The sequence below is a fragment of the Xyrauchen texanus genome, chromosome 26 (assembly GCF_025860055.1).
Source record: "Xyrauchen texanus isolate HMW12.3.18 chromosome 26, RBS_HiC_50CHRs, whole genome shotgun sequence".
In the NCBI taxonomy this organism is placed as follows: Eukaryota; Metazoa; Chordata; class Actinopteri; order Cypriniformes; family Catostomidae; genus Xyrauchen; species Xyrauchen texanus.
In genome coordinates, this window is record NC_068301.1 from 31,848,028 (window position 1) to 31,858,074 (window position 10,047).

General features: G+C 42.0%; 1 pseudogene; it reads left to right on the forward strand.

Annotated features, from left to right (window-relative positions):
- The window catches only part of LOC127619668 (glycoprotein-N-acetylgalactosamine 3-beta-galactosyltransferase 1-like), a 44,444-nt pseudogene extending 37,606 nt beyond the window's left edge, over positions 1 to 6,838 (forward strand).
- Positions 6,839 to 10,047: the final 3,209 nt, after the last annotated feature.

The following is a 10,047-nucleotide window of genomic DNA, read 5'->3' on the forward strand; positions in this document are numbered from 1 at the left end:
CTTAGCAAGGCGTGCTGCCATCATGTGGATGCTTAGTTTAAAGAACTGGATCTATATGACACATTGATGAACTTGGTAGGATAATACCTGGTGTAATGTCGTAGTTTCAATTTTACAATTTTGTTTTAAAAATAGGCTACTACACTCTAACCATACACAGTGTTCTGATGACCTTAGAAAATTGGGAAATAGTACATAGAATGACTGTGAACATTAATAATGGATGTATTTACATTGGCCATGAGAGAATCATGATGGATATTTTGCAAGCTAATTTATAATAAATATATGTATACACAAATAGCTGTCATGCACAATGCATTCAAGTGTACTGGCGCCTGCAGCAATGTTCATATACTGTACAGTGCTCTGTGAGAGACAGAAAGAGACACTGCTCTCCAGATGTACTACAGAGGACCCAAAGGTATTTGGACACTTAAGCAACAATAAAAAATTGATGAATACCATTGCATTAGGTAACAAAATATCAAGAAAGCATTTCAGTTCGTATTACATTGTTCATAATAAAACTTTATTGTCAAAATAAAGACATTGGGACATTATTTATTTTATTTATTTTACCTTTGTAAGGGCTTTTTTTTTTTATAATTGAAAACCAACTGTATCTCATCAAAATCAACAACCGATATTATGCCATATACAGCACAGTATGTATAACTGTGACTATAACAGAATATTTAGAAATATATATGATGTTACAAATTTAAAAAAGAAGAATCACCGATTTTACACACCCGGTCCCTTATCAGGCTAATTAAGCCTCCAAGAGAGATAAAGGCCGATGGCAGAGGGTGGTGCGATGAGAGAGAGAGATAGTTTACGGACATGTCCATCATGTGTGTTTGTCTTTTGGTTTAAGTTATTTATTAAAATATTATTTATATTGCCAAGCCGGTTCTCGCCTCCTCCTTCCCATTGAACCCCTTTACACTGGTGCTGAAACCCGGGAAGGAGGAGGGATGCCCAACCAGGGGAGCGCCACTGCCATCCACCGGGGGAGGGAGTAGACCGACCGGACGACACGGTGAACGGCCGGCCGTCCGCGAGGTGAGTGGGGACTGGACTCCCCGACCGCCTGGAGCGATGGAGCCGCTGCCAGGGGCAGAGGAGAGCCCTGCCATTCCCCAGAAACGCGGAGGGGTCGGAGGAAGACCTCCGTCCACGAGGGGAGAAGTGTTCCCCGACCGCCTGGAGCGGTAGGGCCGCTGCCAGAGGTGGAGGAGTGTCCCCACGAGTCGCCGAGAATGCGGAGGGGTGCTCTGACCGCCGGGGGTCGTGAGTCTGACGCCAGTCTGCCCGGGGAGAAGCGGCTGTCGTCCGTCTGAGAGGGTGGAGAAGTGATCGAGGACCATACGACGGTGTATCAGAGAACCGGCAAGTAGGTTTTTTTTTTCATCTCTCTCTCCTCTCTCTCTCTCACAGCAGTTCTGCGTTGACCTTTTGCCTCTCGTTTATATTGTAGTGTTTTTTTGGGGGGGTGGGGTGGTGGGTACAACACTGTCACAGGAAATACCCCCCCATTTTAATTATTTCTGTTTCCCTCCCCTTGTCCCCTCCCTCGTCCAGGTAGATGGGGATGACCTGCTTAAAGATGAGGCTTAAAGCACGCCCTCCCCCAGGGAAAGACGGGGCTCCCCAGCCTGAGTGAACGAGGGAGGAATGTGGCAGGGCAGAGGGTGGGGCCGGGTTGTGATTATACACACCCGCTCCCTTATCAGGCTAATTAAGCCTCCGAGCGGGATAAAGGCCGATGGCAGATTGTGGTGCGACGAGAGAGAGATAGTTTACGGAATTGTCCGTCATGTGTGTGTGCTTGTCTTTTGGTTTAAGTTATTCATTAAAATATTATTCATATTGCCAAGCCGGTTCTCGCCTCCTCCTTCCCATTGAACTCGTTTAAAGGGTACAACGTGGTTAAAGGCCCCATGTAGTAAAAAGCTCCTTTTGATTTAATTTTCTCCCAAAAAAACTAAAAATAGCAACAAAAACTACCACAGCACTTTCCTCAACACCTGTCTGTTTGGGTCGTCCACTAATCACAGGGTTGGTGGGCTGATTCCCAGCCCACATGACTCCAAATGCCGAAGTGTCCTTGGGCAAGACACTGAAACCCAAGTTGCTCCCAATGGCAGGCTGGCGCCTTGCATGGCAGCTCTGCCGTCATTGGTGTGTGAATGTGTGTGTGAATGGGACACAGTGTTCAGCGCTTTGGTAACCGCTAATGTTAACAAAGGCACTATATAAGTACAGACCATTTGTCAGTGCACTAATATTTTTACATTGATTTTGGGTTAATTTGATCTAATTGTTTTTTTATTTTTTAAACGTTGCAAATTTATGTAGCTAATGAAAATTACTCAAATTAACACATTTATTTTGAGACAAAATGCTTATTTATCATTTTCAGTTTTGTTCAAGGTCAATAAATCTAAAGTTTTTTAATAACTGTCCAATAAATGAAAGGTGTTATTCGGGGTAAAATGCCCCCCTGTTGCAGGGGCTAAAGGCTCTATAAAAATAATTGTTGTTGTTGTTGTTTTTAAGAGGGATTTGTTCCAAAATAATCAAGGTGGGCTCACAATGACTGATCAAATCACAAGGGAGATTAACTTGTTTATAGAATACGTGAGATGCTATAAAATGCCAAATGTGATTGAAATTAACAAAATATCATGCACCCTTTTCTGAAGTAGTTATTTTGAGTAAGAAATACCTTCATTTGCTACTCAAAAAAAGCATTTTGCTGTCTCAAAATTATATGTATTAGTTGAAAATGTGCCTTAAAAATTCAGCCCCCATGTGTGCACCCTCTCCATGTAGAATAAACGTCTAGGTTACTATTGTAACCTCCGTTCCCTGATAGAGGGAATGAGACATTGTGTCAAAGAAGCAACACTAGGGGTCTCTCTTGAGAGCCTCGCGCATCTCTGAACTTGAGAAAAGGCCAAAGAGCAATTGGCAGACAGAATTTGCATGTCCCGCCCCCGGACATACGGGTATAAAGGGAGGGAAATGCGTCTGTCCATTCAGGATTTTGCCTTGAGGAGCTGAGAATGAGGTTCGGCCATAACAGCGGCTCGGTTCAGCGTCGTGGCCAGGAGGACACAACGTCTCGTTCCCTCCATCAGGGAACGGAGATTACAATAGTAACCTAGACATTCCCCGTCTGTCGCTCACTTCGACGTTGTGTCGAAGAAGCGACACTAGGGGTCCATATTTAATCACGCCATGTGATGCACCGTGTACATGCGCTGCTGATGCATGTGCGGGCAGGCAGTTGCATGCCAAAGTGACAGGCTGTGTCAGACTGAATGTACCCTTCCCCAACGCCCCATAAAATAGTCAAACCTTCTGGTTCCCGGCACCCCGAAGGGGGGAACAAGGCGATGTGCCAAGAATGGGAGCAAGCCGCGCCAGCCGTCCCTTTTCTCTCTCTATGTTTCTCGCATTGAATTAAAGCGGCTGGGGCCATCTTAATGCTATCACACGCATCGGGGATGGCGTTCTTTTCCAACTCTTATTCTTTCAGGGGGAAAAGACCCTGCGGAAACCACACCTGCCCAGGCTAGGGGAGGTAAAGAGTGGTGAAATACATCACATGGGTTTTCAAGCCACATGTGGAAAATGGCACGGTGGTAGATCCTACCTGCTGAGAGGGAGGAGTTGCTACAACATGGCAGCCAGGGGGACGTGGGTCTGCTCACAAGGGGACCATACCATAGAAAATACACACAGTAGTTATTTTGAGTAACTATATATATATATATAGTTGTTTGTATATACAGTGGGATTAATCAACACAGGGGCCCATCCTGTGGAGCACCTATTCCAGTAGTAGTTTCAGTACTCGTAGTGGGTCTGGTCGGGGAATTCCTCTGCTGAATTTGCGGACCAGAGGACTATGGAGGGGTCATCCAGGGAGCCGAGTTAGTGGGATCACCTGGGATTGGATTTTGCCCAACCCGCTGCTCGAAACCGAGCCCACTTCCATCCCCAGCTGGGTCGTCCTCAATCCCGTGGGAAGAAGGAGTGACGCGGGGGGGAAGCAAACACTGCCTCGGTGTGATCACAGCCCAGACACACGAGGCAGCGCCTGTGACCGTCAGGAGCAGAGAGAACTCGACCACATCCAGGAACTACACATGGGCGGAAGGGCATCTTTCTAAAGACATGTCCTGAAAACGTTCAACGCCACTGTGTATTGCTCTTTTTGAGAAATAAACTCTTTTAAGAAAACTTTCTCTTTTAAAAGTGCTGTCGAAGCACCCAGGGACAAAGCTGCACTGCTGTGCAGAGAAGGAGAAAGCCGCCAATATGCGCTGTAGATCCAACAGCATACGCTCTTGAGGAGAGGAAGTGAACAGTCTCGTGAATGCAGCTCGCTGATCACACAACCGCTCGGGTCCAAAAGAAAATTCTGAATGGACAGATGCAATTCCCTCCCTTTATACCCGTATGTCTGGGGGCGGGACATGCAAATTTTGTCTGCCAATTTCTCATTGTTCTTTTCTCAAGTTCAAAGATGCACAAGTCTCTCAAGAGAGACCCCTAGTGTCGTTTCTTCGACACAACGTCGAAGTGAACGACAGACAGGGAACAGCTTTTATAAGGTTATTGATATGACTGGAGTCTTCATTTTAATATGAGTGCTCATGATTTCCTACATATATTGCAAAATTACAATTCATGTCTTTAGTAGTTCAACTAGGCTAAATGTACTGACAGTCTGTTGTGAAGTCTAATGGTTTCATGAAGGAGAAAATACTGACATAGATGAGATTTTGTTAGTAAATGAACTATCTTCATAGTCTTGATTAAACTTAAGTGATTCAAATGTGTTTACTTGTTTTGCTCCCAAATTATAACAGAGCTCATTCATGCCTTATACAGTAAGCTCCTCTCTTACCTCCTATTCTATCATGAAGCACTTGACTTCTTCATGTGATGCAGTCTTGTGTCTCCTGAATTCATCTTTCACATAATGATCATCCAGAGCTAGCAGTTCTATGATCATGAACCGGAGCAATAGCAGGATGCTTTTTACCTGACAATATACTATAGGTATGCTACAGTGACTCCTGACTGCACACAGGAAAACAGGAAAATATAAAAAAATAATCCTAAGCCTAGAACTCAAACGAGTCCTAAGATACCACAACCTTAGCTCATTGACGACCCGATCAGATACTATATATTATATGATATATTACAAAATTTAACAAGAAGATACTACTGTTTTTATTGTTTAAACTTGTCCTTGTTATGTGCAGATTTCTTTACATCAGCCTTTTGAGTAGCTGCTTCCCTCTGGTGGTGAATAAAAATATATATTATATATTACATTATTTATTTATTTATAAATCAATCAATCAGTCTGGTGTGTCTCTCAGCTATGATAAGCCTTAATCCTGAAATTGTTCATTTAAAGCCTTTTAAAACAATGTTCTAGCTTAAGTAATGTAGTGGTAATACGAGTGATCACAAAGCACTGTTCTATGCAAACAATGACTAACAGATTCACTTTATGTCACCAACTGGCTCATATTACACACAAAAATGATCTTTTGCCACCACCTGCTGGCTAACATATGTAATTTCAAAAATAAAGACAGTAACTCCTAACAGATATATACTGCTCTTACACCTTAGTTTAGAATGGCACGAACACAAGCGGAGTGATAAACACAGTGAAGCGTCCTAGTGCTGATGCTGTCAGACCATCAGTGCTCATGGAACGTCCCTCGTCCAATGAGATTTGAGGACCGGAACTAACTATAAAATAATATAATATGTATAATATAGATAATTCTCAATGAAAAAGTGTCCCATTTTACCTAGATTAACCCCCACAAAGCTGATAAACATAAAGTTAATAAAAATTCAAAAAAGAGAAAAGTAAGGGGGGCCAGTGACGGCTGCCTGAAAGGCCCATAAGATCCAAGAACTCCCTAGTGTTCAATTGGGATTTTTGAGGAGGGTAAACTCCCCTTTTCTTTTTTTAATCAGAGGTGCCGGAACTTCTTTTCAGCACTTCTAATGCTTTGTAATCTAAACATGTTGACCTTGTGATGCTAATATGAAGATAAATTGAATAATCTATACTCTGATGTTGCTAAAGTTGAAAACAGAAGTGTTGCACTGGAGCTGAGGCAGAAGGTTAGAGTGTTTTGCTGGGTAATGACACTGCCCTACACCTGCAGTCTAGAACTCAACATGTTCGTGCAACATTGGTCAAACGCTGCAACAAAGTTCTCTTCATGAGCTCAAAGAAGACAGACTTCCCCACAGTAGCTCAATGTTTCGGAAGGACGGAGTCAACTTTACTGGAAGACAATATGGGACTTTCAGCATATACACAAACATCATCTAGACGATGCTGACTGGTTCCTCAAAGCAGACAATGACACATTGGTTGTCCTTGAGAATTTGCACTATGGTCTGTCACTGCACAACACACAGGAGTATTCCGCTGTATTTTGGACAGAGGTTCAAGCAATTTGTAGAACAGGGATACATGAGTGGAGGGGCTGGGTATGTTCTCAGTAAGGAAGCTTTGAGGAGATTCATGAAGGGTTTTGCTGATGGAATTTGCAAACACATGACTGAAATTGAGGACATTAGTATGGGATCTTGCATGGATACAAAGAAAGTTAGGACTGGCGATTCCAGGGATGTTATAGGGAGACAAACTTTTTACCCATACCCTCTGGACCATTACCTGATCAGACAGCTAACCAGACCACAACCTTGGTACCTCATCTATGATCAATATAAACCTGTTGAGGTAAGAAAGACACGCTTCAAGTGCACTACATAGCTGCTGTGTTGGGTGAGCCATTAGTGATACCTCGGCAACCACTTTGAAATGAGAACAATATTAAATCTGACCATGTTTATAAAGAAACAGATTCACAAACGGTTGTGCTTATCGAGAAAAAATATCCTAGGCCATGGGTCTTCAACCTTTTCCAGACCAAGGACTAGGGTGACCACCTCCAGTCAGACAAAATGTGGGACAAGTAGCATGGTAAAGTGGGACAATGTGGGACAGACGTAATAACTTTAAACTTAAGATATATTGTCTATCTAATTTACCCAGAAAAATGTAAGCAGAGATCATTTCCAGTCTAAGGCCATTCTCTTTCGGTTTGTTAGTAATCTGGCGGTGAATTGATTCTGATGTCTCTGCGCTATCCTCGTAAAAATCAACAACTCTATTCTTTAACCCAAGCTCTGGGGTCCAGTATCTCACTGCCAGGGGGAAAAGCTTGGTGCTGCCGTGGTTAGAAGCATCTGACGCCACTGAAAAAAACGGTGTGTGTGTTCCACCCGCAAGCATAGGTGATGTCAGTTCTTGAATACATTTTTCCACTGAGACCGGGCGAGGACATCTGTTACAATAGATGTTGCTTTGGTGCGGCCACACGACATTTTCTTCGCTATTTCAGAATCTGGAAAAATTACTGGGGCTAACTTATTGCTGCAGTCAGTAGAGCGATATGAATGTGTGTGATGTACGGCATGATAAATGCTCGTCACTTCTGCTGCCGAAACTTTGTCAGCCTGTGGGTCATTTGGTTTGTTGAAAAACGATTGCACTGATTTGCATGTTTCTTGATGATGTGCTTTTTTCTGTGGTACTCACTTGCACCATGTCACTTCACATCGTACTCTCCACCATGTCCCACAGAAAAACTGCTTTTGCATAAAATACAAAAAGCTCTCTCTGCTTCACCATCTACGGGTCTTAACCAAGAGTATCTTGTGGTCCATTCAGCTATTAAAAGTGCATCTTCTCTTTTTCGTGGCCGCAGCACTGGCCATGGCTGCTTAACCGACCGAACAGCGCCCTCCAATTTGAGATTGTTGACAATGTTGAGGAGGCGTTCGTGCACCAGTCAACAGTTTGATTGACACACGACGATAGCCTATCGACTGCCGCATTTATTGCTCTCCTCTGCAGTATTGGACATAAGTTAACAGTACGACTATGGACGCACCCGTGTATTTAGGCAGGGTCCAATGAAAAAGCGGGACAGATGCTCAATTTGCGTGAGGCGGGACAAAGGGTAAAATTGCTGTACAGTACAACGTAAAGCGGGACAGGTGGTCACCCTACCAAGGACCCCTTGTGAGTGTTGCATTTAAGTCTGGTCTATTATAACATGCATATTGTACCAAATTAATGTAAATTATTGTATATTGTTATCACGCTTACATACGACATAACTCACTGCATAACCACCATAGTACAATGCATCATTGGAGAAATTAACAAGCTAGACACAACCATAGTAACTATGTTGCACATCCATTGTTTGAACCACATTGATATAACAACATAGAGTTGTTAATGTTACGCAGGGGGTGGAGAAATAACTTCTGTGGATATCAAATTAGAATAGCTCATTTACATGTACACCATAAATCTGTTTAATGCTAGAAAGGTGCTGAAGACAGGAAAGCTGTATGCACTGTGCAGACACATTCACTGTAATAGATGGGATTCCCCCGACACATTTGAGCACATTTGCACATACACTCTCTTCAAAAACATATAAACGGCACTTATGTATTAACATAAACACACAAAATCTGTGTTCTTTGACATAAACTGTGTGTGTTAAAGCACTTTCTCTTAAAAGCATTTAATCCCTTAAACAGCTGCATTTGTGTTTAAATTACATTTTAGAAAGCCGCTTTCTGCAAAACCCTGAAATAAGCCCTTTTCTTAAATGCATATTAATGTGATCAAAGTGTTGACAGAATGAAAGATATACAGTATATGGAATAAAATATATAGAAGCCTCAGCAAAGTCAAATGATGTACACACAGAAAACTAACAAGAAACTATGCTTCTAACCACAGGTTGTTGGAACTTCTGTTTTGGGAAACACAAAATCTTTTATGTTAGTAATGATGGAACTTGCGACCATAGATGGCTAATGGTGCTTTTGGGAAATGCATCCCAGTCTAGCAAATATATAGGCAAACTTCAACATTAACCCTATAAAGCCTATCGTATTGTATTTGACACATGGTTTTCTAAAGCCTCTACATCATCAACATGGCAACGCTTAGATTAAAAACCTCTCGTATGCAATATTCTACATGCCTACATGCCTCCTGGTAAAGTATCCATGCTCTTCTTGAAGTAGAAGACCTTGTAATAATCATTTAAAAAATGGCCACCTTTGTACTGTGATGCACATGTGTTTTTGCTGTGAAGTCTTTGCAGATTTTGAAAAAGTAAATGTAACAGTATTGTTACTAACATTTCAAAATGAGTATTTACTTAATTGAGCAACTTGTAATATAAGCTACTTGTGCTTAATATTTTGTTACATGTTAATCACCAAAAACAAAGGAAGAAGAATGTGAAAATGGAGTTTATAGTAATAAAGTATATATATCTTATATATAAAATAAATATTGATCTGTTTCTCACCCACACATATCATATCACTTCTGAAGACATGGATTAAACCACTGGAGTTTTATGGATTACTTTTATGCTGACTTTATATGTTTTATGGACCTTCAAAGGCCTGATAACCATTCACTTGCATTGTATGGACCTACAGAGCTGAAATATTCTTCTAAAAATCTTTGTTTGTGTTCAGCTGAAGAAAGAAAGTCATACACATCTGGGATGGCATGAGACTGAATAAATGAAGAGACAATTTTCAATTTTGGTAAAACTATCCCTTTAAACAATGTGTGCCTAAACAATAATACCATTCAAAAGTATTGTATATGGGTTTGTGGCAGGGCGGAGGGCGGGGCTGGGTCATGATCCTATGCACCCGTTCCCGTATTAGGCTAATTCTGCCTCCTTGAGGGTTAAAGGCTGACTGCAGGGGACCGTGCGGGAGAGAGAGATTGTTTACGGACATGTCCGTCATGTGTGTTTATGTTGTCTTTTAAGTTTACCATTAAACTATTATTTATATCGTCAAGCCGGTTCTCACCTCCTCCTTGCCCATCATTAATACCTTTACAGGGTTATATAATGCGTTAGGTTG